At 39.7% G+C, this 8,644-nt stretch overlaps 1 long non-coding RNA gene across 1 annotated transcript; it reads left to right on the top strand.

The window, feature by feature from the left end:
• The first annotated feature begins 4,495 nt into the window (after positions 1 to 4,495).
• Positions 4,496 to 8,096, top strand: LOC128111516 (uncharacterized). Its single transcript, XR_008218670.1, has 3 exons — positions 4,496 to 4,634; positions 5,653 to 5,760; positions 6,670 to 8,096. It is a non-coding gene; the product is annotated as an uncharacterized LOC128111516 (long non-coding RNA).
• Positions 8,097 to 8,644: the final 548 nt, after the last annotated feature.

Raw genomic sequence — 8,644 nt, 5'->3', positions numbered from 1 at the left:
TCACCACTGCTTCGTTCTGTTTCTCTCATGTAGCCCAGTGTGGCCTTGAACTCACAGGGATCCAGACAGATCTCTGCCTCCCGAGTGATAGGATTAAAGGTGTGTGCCACCACTGCCTGGCCTCTATGTCTAATTTAGTGGCTGGCTCTCTATTCTGATCCCCAGGTAAGCTTTATTGTGGTACACAATATATCACCACACTCACATGTTTGAATGCCTGGCCCATAGGGAAGGGCACTATTAGGAGGTGTTCCCTTGTTGGACTAGATGTGGCCTTGTTGGAGGAAGTGTGTCACTGTGGGGGCAAGCTTTGAGGTCTCAGAAGTTCAAGCCAATTTACCTCCAGCTGCCTGCCAAAATAGATTTAGAACTCTCAGCCCCTTCTCCAGCTCCATATCTGCCTGCATGCTGCCATACTTCCTGCCATGACAATAATGGACTGAACCTCTGAAATTGCAAGACATCCCCAATTAAATATTTTCCTTTATAAGAGTTGCTGTGGTTGTGGTATCTCTTCATAGCAATAAAACCCTAAGACAGGCAGAGAGGTAATTAGGAATGGCATGGACTTTTCAAACCTCAAAGCCCACTGCCAGTGACACACATCTTCTAACAAGGGCATACTTCCTAATCCTTCCCAAACAGTTCCACTAACTGGGACCAAGCATTCAAACAGATGAGCCTATGAAGGCCATTATTATTCATATTGCCGCACATGGTTTTCTAGTCTTAATTATAGTTTTCCATTTGCTGTTTTGCTAAGAGATGCCACAGCATACACACAAGAAGTCCATTTGGTATTCCTAGTATTTAGATCTGCCCAATGAAAACTTCATTGAACCGAATGGACCTAAGCAATCTTTTCTAAACTGTCTTTCTGAGTTGATATGTGACCTTGTGGCTATCTCTCCACTCTGCCAGGGACTGAAGCTCACAGACAAAATGTGAAGTAGTTGTACTATGCAGGGTTAATTTCAGAAGGGAAAACATACATTTGGATACATGTTAGAAAGTGAGCTTGCCCTCTCTACCTAACCTCTTTTTCCTCACAAGAGGCAGATATTCAGAATTAGCAACTAACTAGAGAGATTCTTTCTTTCTTTCTTTCTTTCTTTTTCTTTCTTTCTTTCTTTCTTTCTTTCTTTCTTTCTTTCTTTCTTTCTTTCTTTCCTTCCTTCCTTCCTTCCTTCCTTCCTTCCTTCCTTCCTTCCTTCCTTTCTTCCTTCCTTCCTTTCTTCCTTCCTTCCTTTCTTTCTTTCTTTTTTTTGGTTTTTTTAGAGACAGGGTTTCTCTGTGTAGCTTTGCGCCTTTCCTGGATCTCGCTCTGTAGACCAGGCTGGCCTCGAACTCACAAAGATCCGCCTGCCTCTGCCTCCCGAGTGCTGGGATTAAAGGCATGCACCACCACCGCCCGGCAATATTTTCTTTGTTAGAATGCAGACTGTATTGAGTAATAACAGTATCTTCAGAACAATTTCTGTGTGACATACAAATAGAGATAATCATTTTAAAGAACAATTAATAAACATTGTTTCCACCCTACATCTGCCTTTGTGCTCCAATGCCTCCTACTATTTGGTAAGATATGGATTGTAAGATCAGCTGGGTCTGACTTTAGTAATCCAAACCCCCAAGTTTTTCCCTTTACCAATCATGCTTTCTTTATAGTAATTACAATAATCCTAGTCTAGGCCAGCATATGGGAAGTCCAGGTTCCTTCAGGTATTCCTGAAGAGTACAAACTATGATTGCCTCAGGCCTTTATTTCATCACCAGGAACATCCTATCTCTGTTCCCTTAGAATTGTCTTCTCCAGGCCACTGTGGAAAGTTTTCTTGCCTGGGGTCTGAGGAGAACTACAGACTAATGCAGGTTTCCATTCTTAATCAATCCTTTGTTAAAAATATATTAATTTCCTGATGTAATCTAAAATAATAGAAAATTAAATGCAGTGTTGAGTCCTTGATCTTTGACTTTCCAGACTCTTTTCTCTCCTAATTTTCACCTTTACCTAGACCCAAACTGGTTGACATTATAGTGACCATAAGTTTCTTGTAACAGAGAGGCTGAGAACAGACATGTTTATACTAATGGTTTATTGTACTAGGCTTTTTCTTTGGGGCTACCAACCAGCTCCCAAATTATGACAAGGAGACTTCTTATTACTTATGAATGCTCAGCCTAGCTTAGGCTTGTTTCTGGCTAGCTCTTTTAACTTAACCTGTTTCTCTTTATCTATATATTTCCTTGGGACTTTTTAACCTTCTTTCTTTCTGTATATCTTACTTTCCTGCTGTTGCTATATCTGGCTGGCTGGCTGCTGCCTGGGTTCTAGCCCCTGGCATGTCCCTTTTTCTCCTCATTCTCTTCTCCCCTACTTGAGCCTGGATATATCTTCCTAGTTTTTCTCTCTGTCCACCAGCCCCACTTACCCTTTCTCGCTCTAACTATCGGCCATTCAGCTCTTTATCAGACCAATCAGGAGCCTTAGGCAGGCAAGGTGAAGCAAATGCAACACATCTTTACATAATTAAACACACATCTTTACATCATTAAACAAATGCAGCATAAACAAATGTAACACATCTTTACACAGTTAAAGTAATATTCCACAACAGATTATTTATACTATTACCTTTTGAAATGTTTTTTGAGGACTTTTTCACTCTTTGAAATATTATCCATATTAATTCTTTCCCCTTTGCAGCTATAACCAATCTTAAAATTAGTAAACATGCTGTACTGGCACTAACCTACTAACCTACTCACATTTATTTCACTTGTTAAGTTTCCTTAGCTCACAGTCTTTGTTACTTTGTTTTATTTAGCACCCAGTCAAGAAAGAGTTTTATGGAAAAGAGATCGCAGAGTTTTGTCAACAATTTTGCTGCTTCCAATGGTGCTAGCAATATGGTGCTGTATAATGAGAAGATGCTCCAATGACTCTGAAGGTAATATGGAGAATTTGGCTTTGCTCATGGGTGTTCCATGCTCTCAGTATTAATGATGCAAGGAAGCGTTCACTTAGACTACTGGCTGCAGATGTAAATATGTTATTGTTCTGCAAGTCATTCTACAACTTGTCAAAATGCATTAACATTCTTTTGCATTTTGACCTACTATTCTGCTTCTTAAAATTTGTTCCAAGCAAGTAATCAGAGGCACATTAAGGTATACATAAGCACAATCACTGTAGCTTACTCTTAATATTCCCATGTTTTTACTGTTTTAATCGCTAGTAGGGAAGATGGTTTTATTAATTGAAAATCATAGGTGCCCTTTTCCAAAAATTTCAAAACATTATTAAAAACAATAAAAGGGTGATCTGATAATCTTGTACTGAAACCTAGCTAAAAGGAAATAAACGTAAGCTTTAAAAAGTTGTCTTTGCAGTTATTAGATCATAGACTTGCCCATCCTTCCACTTCCTGCAGGTAATTCCTTCCTGTCTCCAGGCTTTGTTGTCTGTTGCACAGACTTCATCCTATGTTCGGTGCTGTCAAAATTGCTACAATCTTGAGTCATTTTTGTAAAATCCTTGATACATCGAACACATTTTTCTTAATTTCTGTGAAACAAACTTGTATTGTCCAACAATCATTTAAAACAATGCCTTAAGATGCTGTGATCACCAGTCCTTAGACTTCTGCATTGAAATGTACATTAGTGATCAGAACTTGACCCGGAAGGAATCTGTACAAACTAGGAATTATCTTATTTCCACATTCCAGGAAATGTGAATCCAGGAAGGAGTGCAAGTACGGAGCAGGCTCAGGAAGCAGGTCTGTGTGACTACATGATATCTCCCTTCCCATGAGTGTCTTCAGCAACACTGTACACCTAAAAGAACTTCCACACTTCATCCTGCCCTCAAGAAAGCCCTGGGTATCCTGAAGGTTCAGATAACTCTCACGTCCCATACATGTTTCCTGCAAAGAGAGAATTTTGGTTATTGAAAAACCATTATTGAGAATGAGGTTTTCAGGGTGACATCATGGAATCATCACCAATTTGACCTTGTGATCATTCAGTCTCATAGGCAGGCTGGCCTCCTTGCTTGTTATACTTGCCACTTATTTGACTAGAAATAGAGATGGTTGCATCTCAAGTAGTCTAACTTATTTCCAGATTTATCTTCTGGGCTAAGATAATGATCCTCTGGTTGGATTAAATTCAAATTATAGGACATGGAGTGTCATATGCTGTTCAACAATGACAGCGTCTACCCTGGAATTCTGCCCACTTCCACATCTATAGAAAAGCACACAGAACACTCAGAACTTATAAAGTTAGCATAGAAGATAATTCATTCAACCCTCAACCCCCAGCTATTCACATCTGAATCAGAACCAAACTTATTCTTGAGGTGGCAAGGAGAGAGAAGAGTTCCCCAATCCTAGAATGGAGAGTCACAATAAATCACTCCCATATGGAGTGAGAAGACACAGCCAAAGAACAGTCTCCAGAGAAGGAGCTGGGGGATGAACACTTACTTAACTCATTCTTTTCTCTGATCTCCAAACTAGGAACCAGAAGAAACAGATTCTCTGATGAAGGAGACCAACACAGCCAGGTTCCCCTATCAGAGGAAGAAGTGCATCATGGTTCTGATGAAGTAACGGAGCACAATTCAGGTCAGAGTGTATTCCTCTTGGTTATGAAGAGAAAATGTTCTATAATATTGTGTGATATTTGATTTCACTGTGACACTCCAAGACTGTTAATAAAGTTAACCTTGGATTGGGGGACGTAGCCAGCAAGTAGATGAGTGGAATTAGCCACAGAGAAACCAGGAATTTGCATAGAGAAGATAAAAAGGAAGGAAAGGGCAGGACTAGAGTTTGGTGCTATTTTTGGTTTTGGGATGAGTCTCTTGCTGTGTCTCTGGCAAAAAGCAAGGTCAGCTGGTTGCTTCTCAGCTTCTCTGATTTAGCAGGTTTTTACCCCCACATCTGACTTCTGAGTCTTTGTTGGTAAATAGAACAATAGACTTAATTTAAACCTACATATTGAGGCTGTAGCAATGGTTAAATATCAATAAATTCATGCGCATCCGCTAAGCTGACAGAAAAACATCATTACACTTCTGTAGTTAGATGTAATGAAAACATATTTGGAGCTCTTATAGGAAATCCCATAAAATCTAACCTGTCTCCAGGTTCCTGGTTGTTGTTTAATGTGCCGGGTTCATATGCTTTGATTTTTAAGTCAGTTTTCTATTGTTCAAAATGCCCTTACTCTAGGCTATGTTCAGATGGTCCAGAGTTTTCAGCAAGGCTGAGAACGAAGGGCTTCCCTGACAAACGGCATTCTATTCTAGTCCCCTAAGGCCACTCTCAGCCCTTCCTTGGCCAGGACATTTCCTTTGTTAGTGGTTGGTGGAAACCTGGCCAACAGCTGTAATGAGCCAAGAATTGCTGATTGGTTGACTTGTATTTATTCTCCCCTTTGGAGCCCTTGAATCAATCATAGAAACGTATTGCTACTTTGGATGCCATATTTCTACAGTGAATGCATTTTTAATATTGTTTGTTGGAATAAGATATGAAAACAGAAGTAACCAAGGTGACTCTCATGATTACAAAAGAGGAAAGGGGGAGAATGTGAATTCTTACAAACAGATTTTTTTTTTTTGTTCTCTCTTTCTTATAGAAATGTGCACTGTCTCTATTGATGAGAGTGTCAAGAATGTTGATAACTCCAATGGATACAATGAACACAAGGCATCATTTTCTTCATCAAACCATTCCTGATGCAAAGGTAATATGAAAGGAAGGAAGGAAAGAAGGAAGGAAGGGACTTGTGGAACTGAACCCAAAAATCCTAGCATTCATGAGGTAGACATAGGAAGCTCAGGAGATTGAGGCCAGCCTGAGTTGTGTAGCAAGATGCTGTCTCAAAAGAAAACAATACAAAACCATCTCTACTACAACCAACAAGGGAACTGAATTTTTTACTAACTTAGCTATCGTACATGTCTTGCAGGTGGGGAGAGGCAAGAGAAATTGCAGGATAATATGATGGAAAAAATACAACTAGGCTTTTCTCAAAGTACGAGATCTTCCTATTTAACTAGCTCTTCTTGGTCTCCTGCTCTTATCTGCGAACATATCCAGTGGTACTGTGCCCCTGGACACTCACCAGAGTGTGCTCAGTGTGATTGTCCTTCTGATAAATGCGGGATTGTGCCAAAACAGGAAGGAACAGACTTGTATAAAAATAGACCATGTGGCAAGTAGACCACAGCTTTCATCTGGATCCAGATGTCTGGCTGTCCATACTTTCCAGATATTTCTAGGTCCCTGGATGACTAGTACTTCACACACAATGTATAGTTTGGTTCATTTTGCTTCATCAGTTTTTACAGTTTTGTGTGTTCTTCAAATCTGAATATAAGTAAGGGGTAGAACTGGGTTAGGCTTGTTTTTAAAACTTTTAAAACTCAGGAACATCTAGAAGGAAGATTAAAGTTGACACTGACATGACTTAGGTTGTGTCACTATTCATTTTATAACATCTCATGGATCTATGATCAAAGATATAAGTGGTGGCTTGAACCTCGTCATCCCCACTTTTCCTACAAAACCCACTAACACCACTAAGTGTTTAAGATAAAAAGTGGTTATTCTGGCTTGAACAACAGACACTGATTCATTTTCTTGCTTCTAGTCCCCTTCAGAAAAGGCAGCCAGCAAGTAAAATCCTGTACTTGACTTACAGAAGAAATCCTCTACTTGACTTACTCCATTTATCTGAAGATTTACTTGACTGACGTCATCCCACCTTCAATCACTGCCATTCCAGGAGATGGCTTGTCAGATTTGACAATTTCACTGTTGTGAAGACAGTCATTTACTTCCTGTGCATGGGTTTGAATGTGGCCCTAAAGCTCATGTATTAGAAACATTATGTAATAGTGTTGAAGACTTTACCAACATTTTGGAAGTAGGTTTGTTCCTGGAAACTGGAAAATTGTTTGTTCTGAAAGTACACTCTCTTTCTCTTGACCTCTCTTGACTTTCAAACTTTTGCCAGGGATACTGTGCCAAAAAGGCTCTAACCAGATGATAACACCTTAATACTGGAATTCCTAGCTTGTAGAATTACAATAATTAAATTTATTTTCTTTATAAATTACTCATTGAACAGCAACACCAACCAAAGACATCCAGAACTGTGTTGACTCTTTAGAATGTAAACATCAGTCACTGATCTACTACCTTCAATAAGACGATGGGTACCTATGTGCAAACGATGAGCTCCACTTAGGAAGTAATTGTCTTATTAATGAACATCACTGTTGCAGCCAGGCTAGGAGGTTACTGTGCATTTCCACCATGAGCTCAGCAGGCCTGTATGATTAGAGGCTGCTTCAAGATCTGATGAGAGCGGTTGGAGCAGGACTATCCTTAGTGGAACTGTGAAGAGCCATGCATGGCCTGGAAACATGATAACCAATGTGATACAGTATTATTCCCTAGTCTTTGGTAATGACTGTTTGAGCATAACTGATTAGCCTTAGAATGATGAATTACAGGATCCTGGAGAGTAAGGATGTCAGCATTTCCAAGGCTACTTGGGGAAGGAGATCTTATCATCACTAGGACTGACCTGTCTGATGGGAGTTACAACTGGCAACACCAGGCTGGCACATCTGCTGATGGATAGATAGCCATGGAGATGATTTGAGGAAGACTTCTGGCTCAGTTGCCATATTGTTCATCAGTCTTCTAACAGGTTAAGAGTTCCATGTAACTGTTCTGCAGGGAAAGAATGTAGAGCCTGGCTGGCTTGATCTGTTGCCTTCATTTTAATAATCAACTTAGAATAATGTCAGTACTTGGAAGTTTGTTGATATGACATAACTGGGCTTTTTTTCTCCTTAAGTAATCAAGTTTTTGAGACTGTAGCTCATAGGGGAAAAAAGTGTGGTGTGATTGCCACCTAGCTAATCTTCTCTACCAACTGATATGCTTGGTATCGTATTTGTATACTTTGTATATAGTTTTGGTAATTTTTTGTATAATGTACAAGATATCCATAAACATTAATGTGTGAAATATTCCAATGTAAATAAAAACTTCACTGAGATAATATTATAATAGAGTCAATTATAATACCTCTGTTACCTAGTGAGGCAGTAGTTAAGATTAGCATATGAAAAACACAGGTTGACAAAGAGTCAGGAACCTCCCCAGTCAGAGCCAACTGTAGTTGGAGTTATCTCCAGTCCTGCCCGGGCCAACAGACACTCAGACACAAATAAACACACAGACGCTTATATTATTTAAACTGTTTGGCCTATCTAGATCTTCCTATCTAGATCTTACATCTTAAATTAACCCATTTCTATTAATCTATAAGTTGCCATGTGGCTCATGGCTTACCAGTATCTTAACATCTTTAACATCTTCTCATGGTGGTGGCTGGCAGCGTCTCCCTGACTCAGCTTTTCACTTCCCAGACTTCTCTTCTCTCTTTGTCCCACCTATACTTCCTGCCTGGCTACTGGACAATCAGCACTTTATCAGTCAATCATCCACAGCAGCCAACTAAGACTCACTGTCAATCTGATGTAATGGCACTTCATTGTCCAAGAGTAACCTATGGATCAGCATAATACTAAAACACATCCCTGGGCAGA

The sequence above is a fragment of the Peromyscus californicus genome, unplaced genomic scaffold (genome assembly GCF_007827085.1).
Source record: "Peromyscus californicus insignis strain IS unplaced genomic scaffold, ASM782708v3 Scaffold_16__1_contigs__length_79575227, whole genome shotgun sequence".
In the NCBI taxonomy this organism is placed as follows: Eukaryota; Metazoa; Chordata; class Mammalia; order Rodentia; family Cricetidae; genus Peromyscus; species Peromyscus californicus.
Note: the sequence above shows the minus strand (reverse complement) of the source record. Positions and strands in the feature narration are given on the sequence as shown.